The sequence below is a fragment of the Sorex fumeus genome, unplaced genomic scaffold (genome assembly GCF_029834395.1).
Source record: "Sorex fumeus unplaced genomic scaffold, SorFum_2.1 ptg000055l, whole genome shotgun sequence".
In the NCBI taxonomy this organism is placed as follows: domain Eukaryota; kingdom Metazoa; phylum Chordata; class Mammalia; order Eulipotyphla; family Soricidae; genus Sorex; species Sorex fumeus.
Window position 1 is genome coordinate 1,067,550 of NW_026606112.1, and position 19,647 is coordinate 1,087,196.

The following is a 19,647-nucleotide window of genomic DNA, read 5'->3' on the forward strand; positions in this document are numbered from 1 at the left end:
TTGACAGTCACACCCACAAATTGCCAGGGCCATGTAATCTCATCAATGGCCAAGATCCAGAGACTACAAATCAAAGCTCCCATACAACAAGTCGACTTAGACCAAAAGCTTATATTTGGTAGACTGGGAACACCTGTAAAACGTCATCCCTCTCAGAGAGCCCAGCAAGCTACTAAGGGTATCCTGCCCGCAAAGCAGAGCCTGGCAAGCTACTGGTGGCATATTCGATATGCCAAAAACAGTAACAAGAACGGCTCTCATTCCCCTGACCCTGAAAGAGACTCCAATATGGCAGAGTTGGGAAGGATGAGAGGAGAGACTGTTAAAAATCTCAGGGCCGGAACAAATGGAGACTTACTGGTGTCCACTTGAGCAAATCAATGGGATGACAGTGCTGACAGTGCAGTGCAGTGATTACTTACTCATTGGTTGGCCTCATAGAATAGATTATTCTAACTGTTAATCTTGCAAGTAATGTGGTAACTGTTAATCTTGCAAGTAACATGCATACAGCACTGTCCTCCCGTTGTTCATGGATTTGCTCATGCAGGCACCAGTAACGTCTCCATTGTGAGACTTGTTACTGTGTTTGGTATATCGAATACGTCACCATGAGAATTAAATAAGAAAATGCATAAATCTTTTACATAATACACATAATAAATCCTTATTAAATGAGAAGCAGTATTTATTGCTATTTATTTTTATTACTGAGAAAATAAAGCATTAGAAAATAAGCATTAAAAACTCAGTTTTTGTAAAAGAAGACTATACAAGTTTAGATTAAGTTCCCAGATAAAAATAAAAATTTAACCTGGTTTATTTTCAAAGATTATTTATTTTTATTTTCAAAGATTTCCCTAGCAAATTAAATCACTCTTACCATTAGCCAGTTTTATTTTGTTTCTGTTTTTGTTTTTTGTTTTCAATTTTTTATTAGTGAATCACTGTGAGGTACAGTTACAGACTTACAAACTTTCATGCTTGCGTTTCAGTCATACAATGATTGAGTACCCATCCTTCCACCAGTGCCCATTTTACACCACCAATGATCCCAGCATCCTTCCCGCCACCCCCACCATGTCCCCTCCACCCTAACCTGCCTCTGTGCCAGGGCATTCCCTTTTGCTCTCTCTCTCTTTTGGGGTGTTGTGGTTTTCAATAGAGGCATTAAGTGGCCATCACATTCGGTCTATAGTCTACGTTCAGCCCATGTCTCCTATCCCAAGTGGGCCCTCCTAACATCCTTTACTTGGTGGTCCCTTCTCTATCTGAGCTGCCTTTTCCCCCAGCATGTGAGGCCGCATTGGCCAGTTTTGAATAAAACTCATCTATTTGACTTGTTCTTGTTCAAGCCCATGTTCTCCCGTGAAGATGCATCTCACTTGTCTTGATGTATCTTTGTTTACTTATTTCCACTTCAGAGAAACCTGTGTTCTCTCTCAAACTTGTACTTCTCCCCTCTCACATCTTACTAAATAAGTCTAAATCTATACTCAAAACAGATCTTACTTCACCAAAAAATTTTTTTTAAATGTTTACATGCAAAAAAATTCCCCACCTTATCAATTCAATTCTATACTTTAAATTTACCTTTTTGGGAGTCACATTCACCTAGTTAAACTCAGCTCTTCAATGTGCTTGTTTGTAATTTTTTCTTCTTGTCAACTGCAACCACTTACACACTTAAGAGAGCAAAATATATTGTGAAAATACACCTATGAATGCAACCGTGCTAAAATATCAAGATTTGGTAATTTTGCTTCTCATACTTCAATTCTTTGCTTTTGAAAAGTAAAATGTTACATATATCTCTACCATCCTCTTCGCCCAGTAGTTACCACCATCTTAAACACTGGCATGCATTAGTTTCATGGTGTCTTGGTGATTTATTATGTTTATAACATTGGGATATTCTATTTTTTTTGCTAAAATTTATTATACTTTAGAAATCTGCTGCAACTTATATATTTTTACTCAGCATTGCAATTTTCAAGTTAACCATATATCCTCAGGTAGATCTGAAACAACCATGATAAAAATCTTAATATAGCAGTTGAGTAAATGATAGTTTATGTGTTTTTTGCTATTTAGAGGATTTTCCTTATTACAGACTTATTCAGAGAATCACAGTGCGCAACAAATGCATCAGCTTTTCTAGGATAGAGAAGAATAGCAGGACAGTAAGTAAGAATATGTTCAGTTTCACAAGGAAATCTCAGATTGTTCTCAAAAGTCATCAAACAATTTTATACTTCAAACATTTGGTATGCAATTTTATTTCCTTCTTATTGCAATGCTTGCCATATTACATATATAGATATAATTTGTATTGCTATATATTTTTACACACTTGCCTGACTTATTGGACAAATAAATTGTTTTCAGAAAAGTTATAATAATGTTTTCTGGAAAAAGCATACTATCAGGAGGAAAATCAAATTAATGCATGACAACAACAATTCACTAATCATGAAGAATAACTTCAAAATAAAAAAAAAATCAAGGAATGAGGAGATAAATCAGCCTCTGAAACCATGACTTTCTAAAAGCATATTCCTAGGATTTTATTACTATCCCAAAATAAATCAACACAACAAATAATTAACCAAGTTTAACTCCTGCTCTGAAGTTTGAGGCTAACTGGATTATATTCATTCCTTAATAAGCCACAAGAGCAGTATCTTTCTCTTTGTATTTTTCAAGAGTCAATTATAACTAAGCCCTCATAGATAATTCAGGTAGTGCTCTTGTATCTCATTTAGACATAAGATTATGGTTACTTCAATAATTTATACACAGTTGAGAATACATTCATGAGGTCTATAAAGAAAAATGACAAATACAAAATTGCCAAAAAGCATGTCATTGAATTTCTAAGTTCTTTATTGTATCCTTAAAATTAACTTCACTTAGATGTGTTAATGTAACCTATTTGCTTATATACTGAAGATATACAGTTGCTTAAATTTTGTTAAATACTTTTTAACTCACTCTTAATATTAATTCATGCTATTCAAAGCAGCCCAAAATTAACAACAAATGAGTGGACAGAGAAATGAGAGTGTATATGCAAAATGTACTCTACTGTAAGGAAAAATAAACCTTATGTTCTGCTAGAGAGTATCATTCTAAACAAAGTGAGTGAGTCAGAGGGATGATAATCACTTAATGATAATCATTCATATGCAAAGTATAAAGAAACAAAATGAGGAAATAGTCAACAGTCAGTGATAACAGACCTGAGAAGTCTGCCAATAGAAGTAAATCTGCTAAGGTTGGGGAAGCTTGGAAAGATGGGAGGGAGGTATGAGAAGGGACCTAAGGACAGTGAGGGAAGGATGTTGGCACATAGGAGGCAGGTGTGGTGCAAAATACTATATCTTAAAAAATTAATATTAACACTATTTTGGAGTGATGGAGAGATTTTAGAGGGCTAAGGTATAGTTATCTCTAGTTCAAATCCCTAGGTAATATATGGTTTCCTCATCCAGCATCATAGGAGTGATCTCTAAGCACAGATATGGCCCAACAACCAGAAGAAAAAAATAACACTATTTTAAATTTAATTTTTAATGGAACATCCCTTAAAAAGAAGAAAGTTCCAGAAAGATAATTTTAAAAATTTGGGTGTTAATGTTTCTTTAAATAGTTGGTAGAGTTCTCCAGTAAAATTATCTGGACCTGAAGATTTCTAAAGTGAAGGGAGTTTTATTTTTTTTATTACATATTCAATTTTATTAAACACTCAATTTATAGTCACAAATTGATACACGTTATTTGTTTCAGACAGCATGGGTTGTGTCTGCTCATGGTTTTTGAGGAATAGGATCATTTCATCTAAGTTGCTAACTTATGTATGTAAAATTGTTTACAATATTTTATTATTTTTATTTTAATTTCTTCTTACTCTCTAGTCCATTTCCTTCCTGTTAGTAGTTTTTAGTATTCTCTCTCTTTTAATTTGACTGTCTAGCTAAAGAGATGTGAATTTTATTGATCTTTTCAAAGGCTCAGCTCTTTATTTCATTGCTTTTCCTTATTGCCTTTCTATTTTCAATTTTACAGACTACAGATCTTGTCTTTTTATTATTGTTCTATCAGGCTTAAGTTTGTTTTGATTTTATTTCTTTTTTGGGGTTATTAAGGTTGTACCTTATGATTGATTTTGGACTTTCCCATTGTATGCCATTGGTGCTATGCTATATGCCCTCCATGTACTTTAGGTCTACCCATAAAATTTTATATGAAGGATTTTCATTTTCATTCAGTCAAATGCATTTTTGCATTTGTGACTTGTATTATTCTTAAAAGTATGTTGTTTATTTAGAATGATTTGTTCCGTTTGCAAGGGCTTTGAGATTTTTCTGTATGAATTTTCAATTTACATTATATTGGGCCTACTTTAAACATTTGTAATCTCGTTGTTGCTTAATTATACCTGAAAATATGCTATTTATAACATAGTTATATTCACAGACCCCAGAGATCAGAATCTGGATGTATGTAGATACATTAATCAATCTACAACACCGACTTTGTTTTAGGGAATGAATTATCCTTTTTTTAAAAAATAAATTTGACTATGTTAGAAAAAAACAAAATAAACCATTTTAAATTAAAGAAGGATTATAGGTCAAATTAAAAATTACTATAGACAGTGGTGGGATATAGTGAAAAAAGCCAATGAAATAAACGTCACACCAAAAATACTTTACCCAGCTAGACTCTCATTATATCAGAAGAAACAACAAACAGTTTCACAGAAAAACAACTCAGGAACTTCATAGACTCAAAACCATGGTTACAAGAACAACTAAATGGACTACTTTAAGACAAAACAAGCCCCTCAAATACACCAAACTTCAGCAGAAAGATGGGACAAAACCTCATAACAATAATCTCCCTCACTGTCAATGGGCTAAACATACCAATTGAAAGACACAGAATGGCAGGATGGATCAGAAATTTGAACCCAACATTTTGCTGCCAGCAAGAAACACATCCGAACAGTCAGAGCAAACACAGATTCAAAGTTAAAGACTGGAAAACAATTCTACAGGTAAACAACTCCCTCAAAAAAGCTGGGGTTGCCATAGTGTTATCAGACCATGTTGATTTCAGAATGAAGAAGGTCACAAGAGATAGTGAAGTTCACTTCTTATTGATGAAATGAAGGTCATTTCTTATTGTACATCAGGAAGAACTTAAACTCCTAAATGTATATGCACCTAATGAGGGATCAGCAAAATACTTAAAACAATTACTCATATACTTGAAAAAAGACATCAATAGAAACACAATACTTGTGGGAGATTTCAACACTGCTTTATCACCTTTCAATAGATCAACAAGACTCAAGCTTAGCAAGGATACACTTTATCTGTGGGAATAACTGGAAGAAAGGGGCTTAGTAGATATATACAGGACACTTCATCTTCAGAAAGCTGAATACACATTCTTCTCAAATGTGCATGGGACATTCTCCAAGATAGACCACTTGCTGGGCCACAAAATATACCTCCATAAAATTAAGAAGATAGAGATTGTATCAACAACCTTCTCAGACCATGATGTACTGAAAATAGAAGTGAATAACACACACAAACATCAAATCTAATCAAACACCTGGAAATTAAACAGCTCACTACTGAAGGAGTGGCTTAGAAAGGAAATCAAAGAGGAAATCAAAAGATTTCTGGAAACAAACGAAAATGAAGACATGAGTTACCAGAACTTATGGTACAGAGCAAAATCTGTGTTAAGAGGAAAGTTTATAGCTCTACAAGCATTCCTCAGGAAGGAAGCGTGAGCCCACATAAGTAATCTAACCTCACAGTTTAAGAGCTTGGAGAATGACCAACAAAAGGAACCCAACTCCGGCAGGAGGAAGGAAATAATAAAACTTTGAGCAGAAATTAACAAGATGGAATTTCAAAAATCAATAAAAAAGCTCAGTGAAACCAAGAGCTGGTTCTTTGAGAAAATAAACAAGATTAATAAGCCTCTAGCAAGACTCATAAAGAAAGGGAAAGAGAAAACCCTGATAAACTGAATCAGAAATGAAAAGGGCTACAGCACAACACAAACCAAATTAACTCATCAGGGAAGTTTTGAGGTTTTAAAGTAGCACAGCTGTAGGGTATTTGCCTTGCAAGCCATCTACCCGGTGGAGCCGGCTTCGATTCCTCCGCCCCTCTCGGAGAACCTGGCAAGCTACGGAGAGTATTTCGCCCGCACAGCAAAGCCTGGCAAGCTCCCTGTGACGTATTCGATATACCAAACACAGTAACAAGTCTCACAATGAAGACATTACTGGCCTTCTTGAGCAAATCGATGAACAACGGGAGGACAGTGCTACAGTGCAACAGCACAACAGAAACTACAGAAATTTGAAGGATCCTCAGAGATTACCTTGAGAATCTTTATACCACAAAACAAGAAAACCTTGAGGAAATGGATAAATTCCTGAATTCCTCCCAATGGTCAACCAAGAAGATCTGGAGTACTTGAACAGACCTGTCACTATCAAGGATATTGAAACACTAATAAAAAAAATATCTCTCCCCAAAAAAATTCCTGGCCCAGATGGGTTCACTAGTGAACTCCTCTAGATCTTTAATGAGGATTTACTTTTTAATCCTTTTTAACCTTTTCCAGGAAACTGAAAAATCAGAAACACTTCCAAACAGTTTCTATGAAGCAACTATCACCCTGATACCAAAAGCATACTGAAGTACCACAAAGGAGAATTACAGGATGGTATTCCTGATGAACACAGACACAAAAATCCTTAACAATATTCTAGTAAACAGAACCCAACAACTCATCAAAAAGATTACACACCATGACCAAGTAGGATTCATCCCAGGCATGCAAGGATGGTTTAGCATTCACAAGTAAATCAACATAATCCATCATAAAAGAAAAAAATAAAAAGCATATGATCATATCAATAGATGCAGAGAAAGAATTTGACAAGATCCAGCACCCGTTTATGATGAAAACTCTCAGCAAAATAGGCATTGAAGGAACTTTCCTCAATATAGTCAAAGCCATCTACCACATACCCATGGCAAGCATCATTCTCAACAGGGAGAAACTAAAAGCCTTTCCTCTAAGATCAGGCACAAGAAAAAGTTGCCTGTTCTCACCACTTTTATTCAATATAGTGCTGTAAATTCTGGCTATAGCAGTTAGGCAAGAAAAGTTTAACAAGGGCATACAGATAGGAAAGGAAGAGGTCAAGCTATCATTATTGGTGGACAATATGATATTTTACTTAGAAAATCCTTTCCTCTTAACATTGACTTGAAAATGCATTAGAATAGCACGGCCCTGTTAGTCAAATAGCCAAAAGGTAACCGGTTGTCACTTGTGGAAAGGAAGAATAATAAGAAGGATCCTTGGTTTTTGATGACTTTTTGAATCCACTATATTAACCAACCAACCTTACAGAATTCTAATTATCTGAGAATATTAGCAAAGAGATAAAGGTACACCAATTTTCAGGGGTTTGAACAAATAAACTTATATTTTCCTCTTTAAACACTATGTTCAGAGTTATGCATAGGATGGATTTGAAAGATGATTATTTCAAATTATATAAAACATACCCATAATGAAAGATATTTAGCAAGATAAATATTGAAATCAAAATTTATAACAGATAGGAAGGATAAGTATGAGGGAATGTAAATTGACCAGACAACAGAGTTTAGAATAACTTATACTATATTTAGGACTATGTTTAGTTTGCTACTGAGCAGTCAAAAATAAACACTTGCACACACACACACACACACACACGTGAAAAAGATAAACATAAGATCAAGAGAACAAGACAAATGAGTCACCATGATTCTTTTTGGCTCTGTTTTATTCAGGGAGCCACACCTGGATATGCTCCAGGCATAATTCTGGCTCTGTACTCAGGGATTATTTCTGGTGGGCTTGGGGAATAATAGGGGGTGCTAGAGATTGAACGTAGGCCCACTGTATACAAGATAAGTGCCTTACCTTTTATACCATCTCTCTCTAACTCAAGCATGGCTCTTTATTACAATCAGTTTTTCTCCAAATTACACCCAGAGTTGTTCATACTTTTTTTTAAAAAAGTGTGGAGTCCATCACATTAGAGAAAGCCAGAATTCTGAGTACCCAGTCTCTGATGCTGTTAAGCCAAGAAAAGCAATCAGGAACGAAGAATTTAATCTTTAATCATAGAAGTTTTAAAGTTTTTTTCAAGGGAAAAATGTTACAGATGGTTTTGTAACTACTCTGTGCCTTATATGGACGTTTTATATTGATTTAAAAAGACAAACTCAAAGACATAGACATAAAACAAGAAGATAACACAATAACACATCAAGTCATTGGTCCAAGGTTCCTGATTTGTGATGCTAAAGGTCCGTGTGAATGGTGTGCTAGATTTGGTTATGCTATAGTAAAGAATAATGAGTTTAAAAGAGGATGGAAAAGTGGCATGTGATAAAGACTTTAAATTCATTAAGCTAAGTTACTCATCACCTTTCCTACATTAAAATTGAAAGAGACTGTATGCAAGTTCCTGGCATACTTAATCACCCAAGGAAACTTGAGGAAGTTACTGCCACAAAAATCTACAAACTCAATACCATGGTGAGTGAACTACAGAACATTCCAACTACACCCCGTGTGTCTCACTGAATTTGAAAGTATGAAAACATACCAATAACTTATACTGGCTGTCAACTACAAAGAGACAATTGCAAACTAACTGATGTTAACGGGAGTTCAGAGACATTGAGGATAATATTCCTCAAAAGATGAGCTCTAGACCACCAGTAGCAAAGGCGCCTCACAACTTTGTAAGGAAACTCCCACTCTACATCCCAGAACTGCTGAATTGAAGGTTTTGGAGGTGGAGAACTGCAATCTAATAAGTACTCAAAACAGTTCTCTAGCTGTTCTCCCCCGCCCCACCAACCTCCACCATCTTTATTGAGGCATCATGATTTATGATATGGTCCATGACAGTTTCAGGCACTCATCAACACAACACCTATCAGACTAGAGTACCCACTTCCCTTCACCAATGTCCCAAAAGTCCCATCCATCCACCTCTGTCCATCCACTTCCCATCTCAGGTAAATTCAGTCCTGTGGATCAATTGTCCACTTTCGTTGCTTTTGGCCATTTGTTATTACTTTGCTATATATCATGTATATCCCACATATCATTCTGTATCTGTCTCTTCTTTCTGACAGACTCACAAAGCATAATATCCTCTAGCTCTATTCACATAAAAGCAGATTTTGTCTTTCTTATGGCCTAGTACTCTTTAATCGTGAAAAAAGACCACAATTTCTACAGGACATTTAATCCTTGATCAAGCCTGAAACCCCATGTTTTGGAGATAAGGAGTTCTGGTTACCAGCATGGTAAGTTGAGCAAGAACATCCATTCTGAAGTCATACAGCCTTGGGTTTGCATCTCAAATCTTTCACTTCCAGTTGTGTAAAGCTGGACAAGTTCTTAATCCTCTCCATCTATTTGCAATACACATTTCTTAATAATTTATTATAATGATGACTGTGATATTTAAGAAACATGTCTAATAAACATTAGCGATTATTTCATTTTGTCAGTATAGCACTGAATAAAATCATCATAACTTTATTATTTCTCTGTATATAGGCATAATGCTCCTTGCTCAATATAGTCTATAGAAATAAGATGGTTATCATTTTATGGTAAGACTTGTACATGAATGGTTGTATTAAGAACATTAATGATAACTCTTATGGTGTTTATATGTTTTATTGGTCTAAATAATTAGATTTATTAACTCATTTGATCCTGTTTGATCCCTATAAGATAGAGTCTGTATTTATATTATTGCCTCTATTTTACATGTCAGAAAATTGAGGCAAAAGATGCACAGTGACTGGTGGAGGGATGGGTATTTGATCATTGTATAATTGAAACCCAAGCACGAAAATTTGTAAGTCTACAACTGTACCTCATGGTGTCTCACTAAGGTAAAAGGTAAAAGCCCTCCCGTTGATCGTCGATTTGCTCGAGCGGGCCCAGTAACGTCTCCATTGGAGACTTTGTTGTTACTGTGTCTGGCATATCAAATGCTCTCGGTAGCTTGCCGGGCTCTCCGAGAGGGGCGGAGGAATCGAACTCGGGTCGGCCATGTTGGCCGCTTGTAAGGCGAACTTCCTACCGCTGTGCTATCGCTCCAGCCCACTAATAAAAATTTTTTAAAAAATAATGCACAGTGCCCTGAAGTTACAAAGATAGAGAATGATAGAATCAGGAGGATTCTAGGGGACGGATGTTGAGGGGCTTGAGTTACACTCATGATGCTTGGTGTTGACCCAGGGAAGCCTGCATGCAAAGCAAGCGCCTTAACCCTTATATTAGTTAGGATTTAAATGCTCACTTTATGTCTCAGAGTTTGTGCTTAATAATTATGCTACACTGCTCCAGAAAGTTTAAAAAACATATTTTTATATTGAAGGGAGAAATTCCAGGTTTCTTCAAAAATAATCTCATATTGAAATATATAATTTTTCAAGGTTTTAGGAAAAGAAGCTCTCGTATCTTTATTTCTGCTACCTCTGATGTTCATACCTATTCTCTATGTTCAAGATATAAACAACCGATTCTGTAAACAAGCTGGGAGTTTGAAAAGTATGATGTCTGTTTCCTCTAAAATAATGAAAAGAAACACAGGCAGGAAGGGGCAGTGAGGAATATGAAGAGTGGAAGTATATATTGATTTCCCCAGCTTCTTATTTTCTCAATGCAAGGGCATTCCAGGATAACACAACCAACACTTACCTGCTGGCAGCACCAGCATCCCTGCTGTCTGAGTCAGATATTAAAGAGCTGGATTTACTAGGAGGAAACTTGAGAGTAGAGCTCCAGAGAATGGGTAGCACCTCTCAGAGTTGCACTCCACGCACCTGAGCAAGCAGCCTGGATGACCACATTGTGAAAGAAAAAAGCAGGTTTCTTGACCTTGCTGGATATGTTATATAACTACTGTGTTGGGCTATCAAAATTCTCTGTTTTGAACAAAAGTGTCCAGACTCCAAAACTGTAATAAAAGGAGGCAGTCTGGGACAGAAAATTGCCAGACAGATCAATTTTACACTTAACTTGTTCAGTCTCTTGATTTTGATTGTCTGCCAAAATCTCTAGGCACCTTCAAGCTGATCAATCCGAGTAAGTCACTCACTGCTTTCAACATTCTCAGTCATCAGTTGATCAAAGACACGCTGTGTTAAAACTGAAAATAGAAACCCAAAATAACCTTATTTACTTCTCAATGCCAGAAAACAATCTCAAATGGAATTGAAAGTAAAATTCACTTTTCCATTTATTTAAGATGAAAAAGTCATTGGACCAGGTTTTGATCAGAAAAGAAATTCCATGAGTTGATCCTTTTACTAAATCTCACCAAAAAGCCCTGTTATTATCCTCACATGCACTCCCAGAACATCTTATCTGCTACATTATGGGAAACGATTTTGAAAGGACATACCTTTTTTCCACTATGGAATATAATTTTTTCACTATGAAATATTAAGAAAGGAACCAAAATAATCTTGTATAGTGAGACTAAAATTTATTTACTATTACTGCTTATTTATGCTAAAATTGAGTTTTCATGCATGAAAAAATTACCCTTGTTGGAACATTAGATGACTGAAATCCAATCATGAACAACTTTGTAACTGTATATCTCACTGTGATTCAGTTAAAAACAAATTTAAAAAAGAAAAAATATTACCCTATCTTTATGATCAGTGTTGTTCGCAAATAATTGTTGAAAGGAAAAGAGAAGATGTTCTTTCTAAGATTTTTTTTTTTTTAGTTGGGGAGAGCAGACAGGAAAAACAGCTTCATGATTTTTCTAATAGACTTGCAAACCTGCTAAACTCTGCAGTCAATTATGAACTTAAGCAGAGATATATCCAAGAGACTCAAGCACAATTGGTGAACACTTCATTTTTTAAAGGTATGACTTATTTTAATCAGTAAATATTTTCAAGAGTTATTTCTAAATTAAAAGTCATGGATGAAATTGAATTTAATAAGTGTTTTTATCATATTTGTTTAGTGTGCTTACTAACCTACTCAATATTTAATAAAACTAGGTTCATAATAAGATTTTTTTAAACACTGGATTTTTTCCTTTTTCAATATCCTTTATCTCCTTTTTATTACTTTTCTTCGATGAAATAGCACCTAATATAACAAGCAATAAAAAATAGTGAGACTTTCTTAGAAGGTTTTTTTCACTTTCAATATTGGTCTTCTGGATAACATCCAGGAAATAAGGAATAATAAGATCTCTTGCCATCACTGGCTAATCCTCTCCATACAGTGATGTTATAAGATAGCATTGTTTTCAAGAGAAAAGTCATAAGATGCAGTAGAACAACACAATTAGGTCATGGATACTACAAAAGCACATATTAGTAACTTTGGAGAGTTCTAGGCATAGTATAAAAGCTTAGAAATACTTTGAGTACAATCAACATATTACAGTGCAGTACATTGTTGTGATTTTTCTATTTCGTTGCTTTAAAGTTATTTGATTAATGGTGTAAATTTTATAAGGTTCAGGAACCTATTTCTTTTAGTTAACCACTTATTGCCCATACCTGTACTCAAAATATTGTGTTGAATATGTGAAGAAAAGCATCTCCATTTATACATAACCATTTCAAGGTTATGTGGAAACTTTTCCAAGTGATGGGTATGTTACTTTCTTGAACGTGATGATGCCTCATGGGTATACACATATCTCAAAATTTGACAAGCATTACACTTCGGATGTATGAAGTTTATTATACATTATTTGTACCTCAATAAAATTGCTTCCTAAAATGTCAAATTCATAATAACCTTTGTCTTATATAAAGTTCATGAAAGAGATTTTATAATTACGTTTTACTGGGAGTCAACATTACCAGGAGATTCTTTATTAACTTTTGGTAAAGAAATTATTCTGTTAATTAAGTATTTTTATTTCTAGTTCAAATAGGGAAAAAAATTTTAAATAAAGGTCTTGTCATTTAACTCTTCACTTATCATCAGTTTGAAAGAATACTAGTAAATTTAAGATCACACTACTATGATTGCTTTTCCTCAAATGGTCATTTACTTTTTTGAGGAAACAATTCAGTAACTGTTTTACATAAAGGATAGTGTATATATTGTATGCTATTTTATTTTATTTTTATAAATTAGTTCACAATATTTGATTACATTTAATACTCGAACACCAACCTCACCACCATTACAGCTTCCCACCACCATATTTTGGTTATTTTTGAATATCCTCAACCCCAACCCCTGCCCCAAAGCAGAACCCAAATAATTTATTTTGCATTGTTTGTTATGAATAAACCACTGAAAATGCCCCAAAAAACTTTCCTTAGAGGTGAGTGTGTGAAGATTATTGTATTTTACTCAGGGACCATTAAGCCCTCCTATAAGAGATTACTAATATGTTGTTAAGGGTTGAACCTTGTGTGCTTTTATATATATATATTATGTGTGTGTGTAATATACATATATTTATATATATATGTGTGTGTATATATTTGTAAAAATATATTTCCCTCTAAGATAGGTTGCCTTCTACTTTAAACCCAATTTGGTGCAGTATTTGAAATATGAGTGATGTGAAGTATGAGATTTGTGGCTGCGCTGTTCAGGGATAGGTTTACTCATGGGTGAGGCTTGGCCTGAGCAAATGGAGAGTGGCAGTGAGCATGGCGGTGGTTGAGTTCTCGAGGTTTTTGGTTGCCAGGGCTGGGTCCCTGGGGTGGGGAAGGACCTCACCTGCCCCACTCCAAGGTGTCCCTAACGAAACATCCTGGCGTGGGGCAGGGTACGGGCAGCATGGCTATGAAGTATTGCTTTATGCTTTCTTCTGAGAGAAGAGGACAAAGAGTCCTTCTGGATCATGGCCATTGATAAGATTACCTGGTGCCAGCCAGAGGTGGTTTATGGACGTGACTTCCAAGTTGCTGGAAACAGGAACAGGGAGACATGGGGGAAGGTCGCCCATTCCCAGTTGCATTGAACTTGGAATTTTCAGTCACAAGTCCCGCATATCTGGGTTTTCTGCAGATTTAATGCTATTTTAAATGTCCTGAGGAATCTTTAAATGTCTATTGTTTTCAGTATAATATATAAGTACACACATTAAAAGCCTAGCTTTATTTAAACTGAAGTAAAGTATTTTCAATTTGAGTGAAGAAAAGATTTTCCTTTTTTGGTTAGAAATTCCCAGCATATGAAAAAGAAAATGTTTAAGGACAGTATGCTTTGATTCAAACCTTATTTCTCACTTGAAATGAGACTAGTAATATAGTTATGAGACATGAATCATAGGCATGAGGGTAAAGCACAAATTAATCATTCTGAATAATGATAAATGCATTATTCAGTGGTCATAGATTTAATCCACTGTTTGAAATTGGCTTGTTTTCAATTTTTGATCACAAAATTTTGACAAAAGTCAATATAACATTCACAAAATATTTGTGGTGTCAAATTCTTCCAAGAAAATGTGCTACATACGGTTTCAATATAAGTAATTCTGAGAAATTAGTATAACCCCCCCTTTGTATCCTTGTATATATTCTTTTTTTAATTTTTAAAAAATTTTTTTTATTAGTGAAACACCACGAGGTACAGTTATAGACTTATAAATTTTTGTGCTTGGGTTTCAGTTATACAATGATCAAGTACCCATCCCTCCACCAGTGCCCATCCTCCACCACCACGGGTCCCAGCATCCCTCCCACCCCCCATCCCCCTCATCCCACCCTGCCTCTGTGGCAGGGCATTCCCCCTTGTTCTCTCTCTCTTCTTTTGGGTACTGTGTTTTGCAAGAGAGGCATTGAGTGGCAATCATGTTTGGTCTATAGACTACTTTTAGCATGCTTCTCCCATCCTGGGAGGGTCCTCACAACACCCTTTATTTGGTGCTCTCTTCTCTATCTGAGCATCCTTTTCACCTAGCACGTGTGGCTGGCCTTCAAGTCATGGAGCAAAATTCCTGGTACTAAACTCAGCCATTCCTGGGTGTTAGTCTTTCCCTTCAAATTGAACGCTAGTAAATCTTATTTCTGGGTATCACGTTATCTTAGCGAGTCTAATCATTCATAGCACACACATTTTCCACACCATTTATTTCACAAATATCAATTCACCTTGTGCTATTTGAGACTGTTCTTAATGTTGAACAAATTATAGTAAGACAGGTATAGGAAAATATATCTTTCATATCAGTATCACAAACAAGAAAATTCCTTGAGTAAGCAGATGGAGGGCTGGAGTGATAGCACAGCGATAGGGCGTTCGCCTTACAAGCAGCCAACATTGCCGACCCGAGTTTGATTCCTCTGCCCCTCTCGGAGAGCCCGGCAAGCTACCGAGAATATTCGATATGCCAGACACAGTAACAACAAAGTCTCCAATGGAGATGTTACTGGGCCCGCTCGAGCAAATCAACGATCAACGGGAGGGCCTTTACCTTTTACCTTTACCTTTTAAGCAGATGGAGATATTTATCTATTCTTTTTAGACAAGAGAAAATAGGATAAAGCAATGTGATGTCAGTTGGCATGGGGACAATGAGAGGCAAAATCAGGTGGGGTAAAAGGGAATACTCTGAGGCAATTAGCCAAACGAGGAAATAGAAAGAGATGCACTGAAGAGCAGGCAAGTACAACATCATACAGGGTTTCATTGCAAGTGCCACCAGAAATAACTGAAGACTTTTAAGAGATTACATATGCTGATTAGTGTTTTAAGGCTTGAAAACACTATGGTTCTTTGATATGAGTATGTTACAAAAATAACAGAAAGATGTAATGATAGGTGAGTGATGATGGAGACTTGTACAAGAGAGGCAGAGAGAGAGACGAAGGGAAGTGAACAGAATAAAATATTTGGGGAAAGTGACTAGAAAACATGCTGGAGGGATGAAACAGAAAGAGAGAGGCCAATGAGACACCTGGGGGAAAGTGTCTTACCAATCTTCTGCCTTGTGATTTTCAGTATTTTTCTGATGATCTGAGGAGTATTGGATGAAACACATTGAATGTGACTTTTCCCATTTGATGTAATTTGAAGTGTGATCTAAAATTCAAGGTGTGACTAGCTAAAATGTAATATTGATTTATCTAATTATTTTGGCTTCTACAAAAGAATTTGGAGTATAGATAAGCACATAAGAATTTGGACTATAAATAAACACATTTATTTATATATTTATATATAAATAAATAAATATAAACAGTGCTCAGTGTGTTTATTTAATGTCAGTGCAGTTATCAATTTGTCCATACCTTGGTCTCAATCAGAAGCATGTCCTCAGATGTGTCTCCAACCAACTCAGGTAAAAGTTCCCAAAGCATTTCTGGTTTGATCACTTGACTTCCTGTTAATCATCAATTTGCTTGAGCGGGCACCAGTGATGTCTCCTTTTGTCCCTGTTGCATGCTAGTATAGCCCAATGGCGTCTGTTCATTCTAGGAACATGAAGAGCCTCAAACCGATCATTCAGAGTCTTGACGAAGAAGTCTGACCATCTTGTAGGTGGGCGGCCAGGCGGTCTTTTGATGTCCCATGGAATCTAATCAGTAACAATTCTAGTCCAGCGGTGGTCTCCAAATCTCACTACACATCCAGCCCATCTAATTTTCAATGCCATGGCAAACGAGACAGCATCCCTGATTCATGACCATCGAAGGAGGTCGGAACTTGGGATTCTTTCTCTCATTTGAGCAAAGCATGATACTCCAAGCATAGCTCTTTCGATTCCTCTTTGGGAGACCAGAATAGTGTTCTCATCCTGTTTTCGTAAGGTCCAGGTCTCTGAGGCGTATGTTAATGCAGGAAGAACAGTGGAATCGAAGAGATGTGCCCAGAGCTGGAAGTTCTTGGTCCTCTTAGCTATTTCTTCAACACTCTTGAAGGTGTTCCAAGCCGCTCTCTTCCTCCTGCGCATCTCAGGTGCCAGGTCATTCGTCATGTTGACTTCTCGACCTAGGTACACATAACTGTTGCATTTGGAGATGGTCGTTCCCTTGAGAGGGAACGGAGCATCAGGAAGGAGGCTATTTCTCATAAACATTGTCTTCGTGAGATTCAGCTGTAGTCCGACCTTTCCACAGTCGAAGTTGGCCAGCATTTGTGCCACTTGGCTAACGTTTGGTGTTATTAGAATGATGTCATCAGCAAAGCGGAGGTGGTGTAGTTGCTGACCGTCTATCTTCACTCCCATTCCTTCCCATTCCAGTCGTCGCATGACATTCTCGAGGGTGGCACTGAAGAGTTTTGGTGAAATGGTATCACTTTGCCGAACCACTCTCTTGACATGGATGTTCACTTCTTTGTAGAATGGTGAGATCATGGTAGTGAATCTGTAATACAGCTCACGAAGTATCCTGATGTATTGAGTTTGAATGCCCTGATTGGCTAGGTCTTCGATGACCGCTCCTGTCTCAACAGAATCAAAGGCCTTCTTTAAATCAATGAATGTTAGACAGAGCGGCATCATAAACTCCCAAGAAACCTCAATGAGCTTGGTTATCGTGTGGATATGGTCAATCGTGCTGAATCCTTTTCGGAAACTGGCTTGCTCGCATGTTTGTCCTTCATCTAGTGTTCTGCCAATCTTTTTCAGGATGACTCGAGTGAACAGCTTGTAGATGACAGACAATAGGCAGATCGGGTGATAGTTGCCAATGTCGTGGATGTCTCCTTTCTTTTACAGTAGTACAGTCCTGCTGGTTTTCCACTGGGACGGAACCTTGCATTCAGACAGGTAGCGTGTGAAGAGCTGAGCCAGTGTATTGATGAGTACTGATGGCAGGTTCTGACCTTGTCTGGGCCAGGTGCTGTTCGTTTCTTTACCAGCAAAATGGCATCTTGGATTTCCGAAGGGAGAACGTTGGGAACGACCTCAAAGAAAGAAGAACAGAAGTGCTGTTAGATGCGGCAGAAGCCAGGAAAAGCATTCGTAACACCCGCCTGTGCTTTGCCAACTACAGACCAAGATGACTGCCCTCCGACGTCTGATGGATCTATCACATCTTCCAGAAGGGCAATGGAGAAGATTATCCATGACTTCTACTCAGATCTCTTTGATAGCCACGTCCACCTGCCCACATACCAAATTCCGCAGGATGGATATGTTGTTCCCAACGCTCTCCCTTCTGAAATCCATTTCTGACTATAACAGAAATTTAGTAAATGACTCTTTCCCTTATTTGCCTATGAGCTCCTCTCAAAAATTACTGATTCTTAATCCTTGGTGGACCCAGTCAACAACAAACTCAGGCAATGCTGTGTAATTATGTATGAAAGTCAAAGGGAAACATTTCAGAGTTACAGAAACATTGGGTACATATGCCAGAAGATCAGTCACAACAAAATGAATCGACCTCTATGATTTCTACTGGTCTGCAATCTGCTGTTTCTGAAAAATAAAGGTACATTTTTTTCTAAGTGACTTCATGTGACCATACAGGCAAGATAGTTCTCTGGAACATGAGTCCTTAATCGTAATCTTGTTAATAAAGCTCATTCTCTACCCCTTACCTTGTCTCTTGATTGAGTGTCCCCATCCAGCTGCAGTGCAATCATATCTTGCTATTTTTAAATAACATACTTAAGTTCCAATTTACATCACATACAACCCACCTATTTATTTTATTTTTTAAAATTTTATTTTTAATTAGTGAAACACCACAAGGTACAGTTGTAGACTTACAAACTTTCGCTCTTGGGATTTAGTTATACAATGATTGAGTACCCATCCCTCCACCAGTGCCCATTCTACACCACCAATGATCCCAGTATCCCTCCCAACTCAGTCCCCACTACCCCCACCCCACCTCTTTGGCAGGGCATTCTCTTTTCTCTCTCTTTCCTTTAGGCTGTTGTGGTTTGCAGTAGAGGTATTGAGTGGCCATTGTTTTCGGTCTATAGTCTACTTTCAGCATGCATCTCGCATAATGAGCGAGTCCTCCAAACACCCTTTACTTGATTTTCCCTTCTCTATCTGAGCTGCCTTTTCTGCTGCATTTGCTGCTGGCTTCCAAGCCCTGGAACAGACCTCCTGGTACTTATCTCAACTATTCTTGGGTGTTCGTCTCCCATTCTGTTACTTTATATTCCCCAGATCAGTGCAGACTTTCCATGTCTGTCCCTCTTTTTCTGACTCATTTCACTTAGCGTGATACTTTCCATGTAGAACCACTTATATGCAAATTTTATGACTTCATCTTTTCTAACAGCTGCATAGTATTCCATTGTGTCGATGTATCAAAGTTTCTTTAACCAGTCATCTGTTCTCAGACGCTAGGGTTTCCCCCCACCCCCACCCCCAGATTCTGGCTATTGTGAACAGTGCATCAATGAACATACAAGTGTAGATGTCATTTCAACTATACTTTTTTTGCCTCTCCAGCATATATTCCCAGGAGTGGTATAGCTGCAACCTACCTATTTAAATGCATAGATTTCCAATGAGATATTTATTTTAGTCCTGCCACACTTTTGTTCCCTAACCATATATTCTCTTCTAACATTTCATTTACCTTACATATTCCTTTAAAA